Source organism: Euleptes europaea, chromosome 18, assembly GCF_029931775.1.
Source record: "Euleptes europaea isolate rEulEur1 chromosome 18, rEulEur1.hap1, whole genome shotgun sequence".
Taxonomy (NCBI): domain Eukaryota; kingdom Metazoa; phylum Chordata; class Lepidosauria; order Squamata; family Sphaerodactylidae; genus Euleptes; species Euleptes europaea.
In genome coordinates, this window is record NC_079329.1 from 13362343 (window position 1) to 13373211 (window position 10869).

Consider the following 10869-nt stretch of genomic DNA (forward strand, 5'->3'; position numbering starts at 1 on the left):
TTTAGTTGCTCTGTTATTTTTGGCAGCATTCATTGGGGTTGAACACAGATGAACACATGAAGCTGCCTTATACTGAATCAGACCCTTGGCCCATCAAAGTCAGTATTGTCTATTCAGACTGGCAGCGGCTTTCCAGGGTCTCAGGCAGAGGTCTTTCACATCAGCTATTTGCCTAGTCCCTTTAACTGGAGATGCCTGAGATTGAACCTGGGACCTTCTGTATGCCACGCAGATGCTCTGCCACTGAGCCACGGCCCCTCCCCATTTCTGTCTTCTAGAAATCTTCAGCAACATGTTAGAGTTTTGCGCCAGATGCCAAGTTCCTCAGCGGACGAGCCAAAGTGGAAAGGAGACCCTACCCTCAGATTAGGAGGCCCGCAGGCTGGATTCTTGGCTATTCCCCGGCCGCCAGCATCCCCCTTATCTGTCCTGTTGATCTCGATGATCTCCTCTTGCGCAAGGGGGCGTGAGTCACCCTGGTTGCCCCATAAACAAACGGAAAGAGGGTGGAGAAGCAACCTAATCCAGAGAGTTTAGAGGTGCCGGGAAAGGGAGCTGTCAGGCAGGGGAATGGTCACCAGAGCCAGCTAGGTAGGCCTGGGTCCCGATGCAAACTCCTTTTCACGTATTAAAGCCAGACAGCAGCAACATTTTTTACGGCACCTCTTTTCTTTAATGCATTTTTTATTGGATGGTGGGATTTAGGATAAGAACAGGCAAATGGGAATTAAACAGAAAACAGGAACAGTCAGCATTTAATGAAGTGACTTTTGGTCAATTTATAGGGCTTCATGGGGTGAGTCCCTCTTCTTTCCCCTTCTAAATTCACACAACGCCTGTCTGCCATTTCCCCTTCCCTTGGCAGGTTTCAATGATATAATTATGTTGTTGTTCTCCTCCTCCTTCCTCCTCTTCTTCTTTTTCTTCTTCCTCTCCCTCCTCCTCCTCCCCCTCCCTCTTCGCCTTCGCAAGCCATCCTTGGATTTTCTTCTATCTCAAGGTATATGTTTCTTCTATGTATATGTTTGCTGAAAAAAACTATTCATAAATTTTTCATAGTTGTGGGCAGTTGCTTTCCCCCTTTTGTGCTGATTGTGGCATTTGAGAAAGTTGGGTGACTTTTTGTCAGCCTTGATTTAACAGTTGTATTTCTTGGTGGTATCCCAGGGTGAGGTCATATACACCACCTCCACCACCACCCTGCTTTTGGAGAACATGCAAACTTGCCTTTCCTTCACCAGCAAGCAAGAACTTTTTATAACTTATTTTGATGGTGGCATGTGAAAAAAAAATGGATTCCACCCCCCAGCCTTGATTCAACTGTTGAATTACTTAGAGTAGGCTTACCAGGTCCCCCGTCTCCTCCTGCGGGAGGTTTTTGGGGTGGAGGTAGGGTTGCCAAGTCCCTCTTTGCAACTGGCGGGAGGTTTTTGGGGTGGAACCTGAGGGTGGAGCTGGGGAGGTGAGGGATTGCAATGCCATAGAGTCCAATTGCCAAAGCAGCCATTTTCTCCAGGTGAACTGATCTCTGTCGGCTGGAGATCAGTTGTAATAGCAGGAGATCTCCAGCTAGTACCTGGAGGTTGGCAACCCTAGGTGGAGGTGAGGCATTCTTGTGCACACGCGTGGCCATGCCAACACGATCACGTCACTTCTGGTTTACACCCGGAAGTGCCACATCGCAAAGGACCTTTACCACTCAAACTGGGAGTTTGAGTGGTAAAAGGCCCGTTGCGATGTGGCACTTCTGGGTACAAAACGCATTGCAAGGGGCTGTTTACCACTCAAACGCCCCTTTGCTTACCATTTGCTTTTGAGGTTCTAATGGGAACCCACTGAGGTCCGAAGATTCCATTGCCCACTGGGGTGGGCAAACCCCCACTGGGGTTTATAATTGATTGTTATTCTCGCATTATTGGCTGAAGAAGCCCCCTCGCAAAACGTGCCCAAATGATCTAGACAACACGTTCCAGCTCCTTTCTTGGCACCTGGAAGCTTATCTTTATTTGTGCATCGCCTATATCCCATCGTTGGATTTTGAAGTGTCACTTCTATGTTATATGAAATGAATGCCATTGGATGTTTTATGGACTTCTTATGACACATGAATCACATGCCATTGGATTGTTTATGGACTCTTTCTATGTTTGTGCTTCAGGGACACGCGGCTTGTCTGCTCCCCCCTAGTTTCTTGGTTTGTAGGTATATTGGAGTGTTTTTGCTTGTTTTGGTGTAACTGTGCATTCCTTAGAGTTGTTGCCCTTTGTAAATATATTTTGTATTGTTGTATTATTATTATGCTTATGTTATTGGTTGTTGTTCTTTTCTAACCACTTGGCAACCCTAGCTTAGAGGTGAGAAAACTCACACCACCACCACCACGCTGGTCAGGAGCTCTGCTTCTGGAGAATGTGCAAAATTGCTTTTGCTTTCTCAGCAAGCACCATTTGCTCCATAAACAAACTGAAAGAGGGTGAAGGATACGGTTGCCAGATACCTGTTAATGCTAGGCAATTGCCTGCCAACAGGCCTACCCACAGCCCCTAAACTGACCGTGGGGGAACCAGGCCAGCCAAAGGGGGGGGGATGATCCACATGTGCACACAGGGGCATGCCACATAATAATGTCCCTTCTGGGGTAAACCCGGAAGCATCGGGGAGACTCTAGCACATCCCTCAAAAACTATGGAAACCATAGAGTTTTCGGAGGAATATGCTAGAGCATCCCCATCACTTCTGGGTTTGACAGGGATGCTCTAGCACATTCCATAGAGTTTTTGAGGGACATGCTAGAGCACCCCCGCCACTTCCAGGTTTACCCTGAAAGGGACATTATTGTGCGCACATGCTGTACGCTTGCAAATATCCCCCCTGCACACATACTGAAGTTCCCACAGGTGGCAAGCAGGAACCCGGCAACCCAAGTGAAAGAGGAGAAGCAAACTAATCCAGAGAGCTTGGAGGTGCAGGGAAAGGAAGTCTCCAGGCAGGGCAGAGGGCACCAGAGCCAGCTCAGCTAGGTAGGGTAGGTCCTGATGCAAACGACTTTTTAAAGACACCAGCAACATATTTATGACAACTCTTTTCTTTGATGCATTTCTTCATTGGATGATGAGATTTGGGATAAGAACAGACAAAGGTGTTGGTTAAGGGAAATTAAACAGAAAACATCAACAGAAAGCATTTAACGAAGTTCAACCATTTCTCAGTCTCACTGCCCTAGGGCACATCCATATGACAAACTGGAGCTTAATTAGAGAAGGGGAATTCCAGTGCTTCATTCCTACATATAATATCAGAGTCTGGGCCAAGTGGAATTGAATTCAAGTCAGGGATACCATCTTTCATTCTGGCAAAGCTTTTGTCTGTGAATATTGCCTCCTGATATTTGATGAGGACCAAACTGATAGTAAAGAGACCGGCTAGAGGGACCAGTTTAAAAAGTAGAAACCCTACTTGACTTCTTTATCTATGTGGCATATTTGAACCAGTGAGTATTTAAGGGATGCTTTGTATCTGGCCTTTTCTTTAAAAAAAAGAAGAAGAAAAGCTTATGGTGACAAAGAAGGCTCACGACATCCCAAGGTGTTAGTTGAGTAGCAGTGACTGGCCCAAGGTCATCCAGTGAGTTTTATTGCTGAGTTGTCCTAGTCCATCACTAACCTCTGCATGATACTGACTCTTGAGTCTCCCGCTTCAACCCTCCCTTTTGCTAAAACAAAACCTTTGTGGAGCTTTTCTTCTTAGAAGGAAGACTTTGAATGAATGACAGCTGTTCTTTAGCTCTTATCACCACCACTGCTTGCAGCCTTATTGCTTGACAGAAGAGCCCTGCGAATACCCGCTTGGACATGGGCCAGGCTCAAGATCCACCTGGTTCTTCACCCCAAAGCCAACATCAGATCCACCACTGAGCTCAAGGTCAAAAACAGTGCGGAAAATTCCATCAGGGGCAAGGAAAAGGGCAGCCAAAGCTACTTCTTCTGGGGTCCCAACACGTCCCATGAGCTATATGTGTGCAAGAAAGAGAGATAAATGTAGAATTCTATACTCAACTCACATGAGATAAGTTCATTAGGTCACAGAAGCTGTATTTGTGTGGGGCACAATTTGCTAGCAGTAGAATTCAGGCTTACTGGGTGCAGAATTCTAACTTTCAATTTTTGGCATCCACATCTCTTCTATTTGTTACCATCGTAGAAGTAGCAGAAGTAGGGCTGCCAATTCCAGCTTCCTATCTAGAGTCAGTGCCTGGGGAGGACAAAGTTTGGGGAGGGGAGGCAGCTCAGTGGGGATGCTTCTTCCATAGGAGATGCGGAAGTCCAAGAGCATCCACCCTCCGTAGACACTCTAGGGCAGTGATGGCGAACCTTTTAGAGACCGAGTGCCCAAACTGCAACCTAAAACCCACTTATTTATCGCAAAGTGCCAACACGGCAGTGCATACTGTATACAAAACACAAAGAGAAACATAGTACCTGATCTCAAAAGAGAAACTTATGAAGCTGCCTTATGATGGTGTCAAACTAGCTTAGAATTGCTAGTTGGCAGAGACCCTTCCCAGCATGGCTTGCAGAAATTCTTGCCACTGGAGATGGCAGGGATGAACCCTTAGGGTGTAAAGCTGGGCATCAGCTGTGGAGACAGGGACCTTCCCCATCATTCTGATTTGGCCTGCAGAGATCCAACAGACACAAGAAAAGCATTGCATCTGTGAATCATATACCATTCCAGGTTTTTCTACTTAATTTCAACTCTGAGTGGAGCCAGCTGCCCTCAGGGAAGAGGGAAACTCCTTGCAAGTTAGAAACACTCACCTTTGATGCTAACATTTTGCTCAGAACATTGAGTTCCATGAGTTTGTGGAAGACCTGGGCAGTCATGTCATCGGTCTTTTCAGCATAACCTGTTTGCATGGGTTTCACAAAGGCAAAATGCACAAAACAGCAAGAGAAATCCACCCCCGGAACATGCTGATGTTCTTGTTTTTAAAGTAATACTCTTTTGGCTAAATCCACAAGTTAAATATAATAATCAGATCCTATGGACGCAAAAGAAGCCCTCCTGGATCCCACCAGTAGTCCATTTAATGCATAAGCAAACCATATGCTCCAGAAGGCCAAAGCCTCTCCTTGTTATTGCCCTGGGGTTGCCATGCCAACCTCCAAGTGGTGCCTGAAGATCTCCCAGGTTACGAAGATAAGTTCCTCTGGAGAAAATGCCTGCTTGGGCTCTATGGGATTATACCTCACTAAAGTCCCTCCCCTCTCCAAACACTGCCGTCCCCAGGTCCCCCCCCCAATTCTCCAGGAATTCCACAGCTCAGAGTTGGCAAGCCTAGACCGCTGTCCCCCTTCCACTGGTCCCCAGAGAGTTATGGGAATTGAATGTGGAGGTTTCATTTCACCATCATAGTGAACCACCCTCCATGAATCCATCTTAGCCTCCAATTCAACTAGAGGCCATCACTACATCCTGGAACAGCAAAGTTTACAAACTGATTACTCTGTAAGTGAAGAAGTCCTTCCTTTAGAAAGGGATAGTGTGGGAGACACTTGGCTTCAGGGAAGGGAATCCCAAGACCTTCTTACAAATATGTCATATTGTAAGAATACCATTATGTCTTTAGTTTCTTTGTAAACAGCCACCTGCAAACATATCGTTTTTGACTTTGACTGCACTTTGACTGCAGCCTTCTCATGCCAAAGAGCTGCAAACGCGAAGTGAGGACATGACCCCGAATCGTCCCGATTTGAATTTGGGCCGATTCGGCTGAAATTCGGCATTCCTGAATCGATTCGGGCATTTAAATGGCATTTAAAACCATTTAAAGCCATTCGGGCTTTCCGTGGCTCTGGGGGCATTTTTGGAGGGTAGCTTGAGGGGTAGCTTGAGGGGACCCTCCTTGCAAGAACCCCCAAGTTTGGTGCGGTTTTGCATTGGTTTTAATAGAGAAGGGGGTTGCCCCCTTCCAGACCCCATAACTCCGGACCCCCTGACCCAAACTGCACCAAACTTGGGGGTTCTTGCAAGGAGGGTCCCCTCAAGCTACCCTGAAAGCTTGGGACCTCTACCTCCAAAAATGCCCCCCCCCAGAGTTGTGGGAAAAACCTCCCATTGGTTTTCTATGGGAGGCAAGACTTCCTCTACTCGTCACACCTACCGTGTGAAAGTAGGTCAGTCTAATTAACCTCCCTTCTTTCTTCTCAAGATTGGATTGCATTGAGGGTATTTTTTCATTTGGGAGTTTTTTTGAACAGCCTCTGGGGGGCATTTTTGTGGTTAGAGGTCCCAAACTTTCAGGGTAGCTTGGAGGGACCCCCCCTTGCAAGAACCCCCATGTTTGGTGAGGATTGGGTCAAAGGGTCTGGAGTTGTGGGGCCTGGAAGGGGGCAACCCCCTTCTCCATTAAAACCAACGGAGCGCCCGGGAGAGTGAGGGGGCGGGGAAGGCAAGGCGATCCTGGCCCTTGCCGGGGCCAGGAGCGCCCGGGAGAGTGGCGGTAGTGGTGCTCTCTAATGATTTGCAGAATAACATTTCCTTAGCAAATTCACCTTTTTCAATATATCTTACATAGGTTAGCAATACGGCCTCACTGTCTCAGAGTTGATTCATCCATTTGTGCTGAGAATTTTCTTGACTTCAGCTTTTCAACAAGTTGTGTTTCAATATCTTCACTCATTACATCTATTCTTTTGCTAACCGTATTGTTACTGAGTGGCATGGCTTTCACATCTTTGTCATCTTTTTCCAGAACTGTTTTAAGAAATGCTGATATTGATGGTTTAATTAAATCCTCCCCATTTTTCCAGATTTTTCCAGATTTAGCAATGAGTAAAGAAATTTCATAACTAGCCTCAAGAGTACGACTGACAAAAACAGTTTGGGCAGTGAACAGAGACTTCATTGTTGATCTTTTTTCAAAATTCTCCTTTAAAGACTTGAAGTAATTTAATTCTGAATTTACATACACACTAAGTTTTGCCTTCAAATGCGCCTCAAGACAACCTTGTTTCACTGATTCGTTGGTCAAACATTGTTGGCATAAGAGGCAGAAAGGAGACCGTTCATCATGGATAGCGGGTATGAAACCAAATTTTAAATATTCTTCTGAACACTGACGAACTTTTTTCTTGATTGCACTACTCATTTTATGCATAGGGTTTGTGACTGAAAGAAATAAATGTGAGAAAATCTTATGAAGTGAAATGCACTTTGAGAGTTGTGATCAGGGTGGATAAAAATCAATGATTTTTAAAAAAGAAATAAAAAAATGGATTTTTTAAATTTAAATTGAATTTTTAAAAATAAAATGTTTTTGGAGGAAAATTGAAAAGATAGTTTTCAATTTAAGATACATTATGGTCCAAAGGCTATTCATCAGGAAATAAGGATTGGTTTTTAATTATAAGAACATAAGAAAAGCCATGCTGGATCAGACCAAGGCCCATCAGGTCCAGCAGTCTGTTCACACAGCGGCCAACCAGGTGCCTCTAGGAAGCCCACAAATAAGACGACTGCAGGAGCACCATCCTGCCTGTGTTCCACAGCACCCAATATATTCGCTATGCTCCTCTGATCCTGGAGAGAATATGTATGCATCATGACTAGTATCCCTTTTAACTAGTAGCCATGAATATCCCTCTCCTCCATGAACATGCCCACTCCCCTCTTCAAGCCTTCCAAGTTTGCAGCCATCACCACATGCTGGGTCAGGGAGTTCCACAATTTAACTATGCGTTGTGTGAGAAAATACTTCCTTTTCTCAGTTTTGAATCTCTCACCCTCCAGCTTCAGCAGATGATCCCGTGTTCTAGTATTATGAGAGAGGAAGAAAAGTTTCTCCCTGTCCACTCTCTCCAAACCATGCATAATTTTATAGACCTCCATCACGTCTCCCCTTAGCCACCTTCTTTCCAAGCTAAACAGCCCCAAGCGTTTTAACCACTCCTCATAGGGCAGTTGCTCTAATCCCCTAATCATTTTGGTTGCTCTTTTCTGCACCTTCTCAAGCTCTGTAATATCCTTTTTTAGGTGTGGTGACCAGAACTGTACACAGTATTCCAAGTGTGGTCTCACCATAGATTTGTACAAGGGCTCACCTGACACTGTCCAAACAGCAAAGTCTCTACCTGGGACTTCAGTCCTGCAGCAGGAATCCCTGAAGTTCTCTGCTCCAGTCCTTGGTCCCCCTTTTCCAGCTTTCCACCAGCCTGTTTCTCCTCCATGGCCTGTTCTTCCTGCCAGCCTGCTCCAGCCTAGGCCCACCAACTGTATCTCTCCTTCTCCCTCCTTCCTTCTGAAAAAGGAATGCCAGCCTCTCCAGAGCCAGGGCTGCTGGGAGATATAGCCCCTTCGAAATTCCATTACACTTGTGTGTATACCCTGAGGTTTATCACAATATTATCTCCCTGGAAGTCAAAACCTATAATGGCAGCAAGCCGTAAAAAAGACCCAGTTTGGGAATATTTTAATGAGGTTCTGTAATGCCTGAAATCATTATATGCTATGGGAAATGTATTGGAAATGTATTCTTTGATTTGAAATATATTCTTTGTACTCAATAAAGTATATCTGCACTCATGAACATGCCACACTCAGCATATTAGAAGTGGCTTGTATAGTGACACCAAGCACTTGCATATGTTACAGTCCTCAAGTATAAGAGCCCCACTGTTGCTCCTTAGTTAGAAGCTAATTAAAGAATCCATAGATGGCCTTAGCATGCTTGCATAACCTGGTTTTCCAGAGATAAGAACCAGCTAGGAACCCTCTTAGTTAGCCTTGGCAGCTGCCAGGGTCCAAGATAAGAAGAACTGCAGTAATTTAGGATCAAATAGAGAAGCACCTGGGAATATGGGTCTTCACTGCTCATTAGTGAGAATGGGATCACCATTTCTATGTAACGCCTCTGAATCTCTAATAGGGTATTCAAATCCTTAAATATCTATTATTGGTTCTATGTATTGACGCCATGTATTTCGTCTTTTGTACCTCCCATTACCAAAGATTATATCCGTGCTTGCACTCTCCTTTGATGTGTGTGTGAATTGTCCTGCGCATTTGGGCAATTTTCACCCGGTGTGTATATTGGGCCTAATAAACAAACTGCTTTGAACTATCAACCTCCTACTGTGTTATTGTCATTGGGAATTGATACAATAATACAGGCATATCAGTTCCTCTTCCTTGCAATAATTTCATAATTATCTGTATGTATTTCTAATAACTAAATCAGTATTTTTAGATATAACTGTAAACATTACTCTGAAAAATTATTATTCCAAAAATGAAACCTCATCAGGTTGTAAATTTTAAACAGAAAACATCAACAGGAAGCATTTAATGAAGTTCAGCCATTTCATGGTCTCACTGTTGTTGGGCACAATTATACTAAAAGCTTAGTTGTCAGGCAGGGGAGAGGGCACCAGAACCAGCCCAGTTAGGTCGGGTGGGTCCTGATGCAATCAATTTTTTGAAGACACCAGCAACATTTTTACGACATCTCTTTTCTTTGATGCATTTCTTTATTGGATGATGAGATTTGGGATAAGAACAGACAAAGGTGTGGGTCATGGGGAAATAAACAAAAAATGTCAACAGAAAGCATTTAACGAAGTTCAACCATTTCTTAGTTTCACTGCCCTAGGGCCCATCCATATGACAAACTGGAGCCTAATTAGAGAAGGGGAATTCCAGGACTTCGTTCCTGCATATAATATCAGAGTCTGGGCCAAATGAAACGGAATCCAAGACAGGGCTGCCATCTTTCGTTCTGGCAAAGCTTTTGTGAGTAATGCCTCCTGATATTTGATGAGAATCAAACTGATAGTAAAGAGACCGGCTAGAGGGACTGGTTTAAAAATTAGAAACCCTACGTGTCTTCTTTGTCTATGTAATGAAAAAAAAATACATAACTATGTCTAAACAATTGGTAATGAACGCACACAGTATGGCTACTCACAAAGTAATATAACATTTTATTAACAACCCAAACTAGTGAAACCTAACACACCTGTGAATCCTTATAGCTTCTATGCAACTATCTCAATGAAACTAACATACTAAAACATTCAGTATTCTTGATTCCATTGACAGGCGTATTAAGTCCTATGTTACAATAATAATACTTCTTTGCCCAGTTAGTTTTGTAGTAGCTACTACTTACAGCTTTCTTGTTCCTTGCTAAGATATCCTAGCAAGGAACAAGAAAGGTGTAACCAGTAGCTTACTGAGTACAACTAAAGAAGTGTTGTTTACACGAAACGGCTTTGAGCGCCTCTACAGGAGATTGTCCATCTTGTTGTTTGTTTGCACATGGACATTCCAGATGAGACTGCATCATACTAGTCTTGCTACAACCAAGGACATTGATAATAGGCGACCAGCCATTAGTGGATACTCTGTTTTATTGTGTGTTATATTTTTGTATGTTTTAGTGTGTTAGTTTCATTGAGATAGTTGCATAGGAGCTATAAGGATTCACGGGTGTGTTAGGTTTCACTAGTTTGGGTTGTTAATAAAATGTTACATTACTTTGTGAGTAGCCATACTATGTGAGTTCTTTGTCTATGTGGCATATTTGAACCAGTGAGTATTTAAGGGATGCTTTGTATCTGGCCTTTTCTTCTAAAAAAAGAAAAGCTTATGGTGACAAAGAAGGCTCATGACGTCCCAAGGTGTTAGTTGAGTAACAGTGACCGGCCCAAGGTCATCCAGTGAGTTTTATTGCTGAGTTCTCCTAGTCCATCAGTAACCTCTGCATGATACTGACTCTTGAGTCTCCTGCTTCAACCCTCCCTTTTCTTAAAACAAAACCTTTGTGGAGCTTTTCTTCTTAGAAGGAAGACTTTGAATCAATGATAGCTG

At 44.0% G+C, this 10869-nt stretch overlaps 1 protein-coding gene across 1 annotated transcript in view; it reads right to left on the bottom strand.

Annotated features, from left to right (window-relative positions):
* The window catches only part of LOC130490436 (uncharacterized), a 161728-nt gene that overhangs the window by 75998 nt on the left and 74861 nt on the right, over positions 1-10869 (bottom strand). The window lies entirely within an intron of this gene.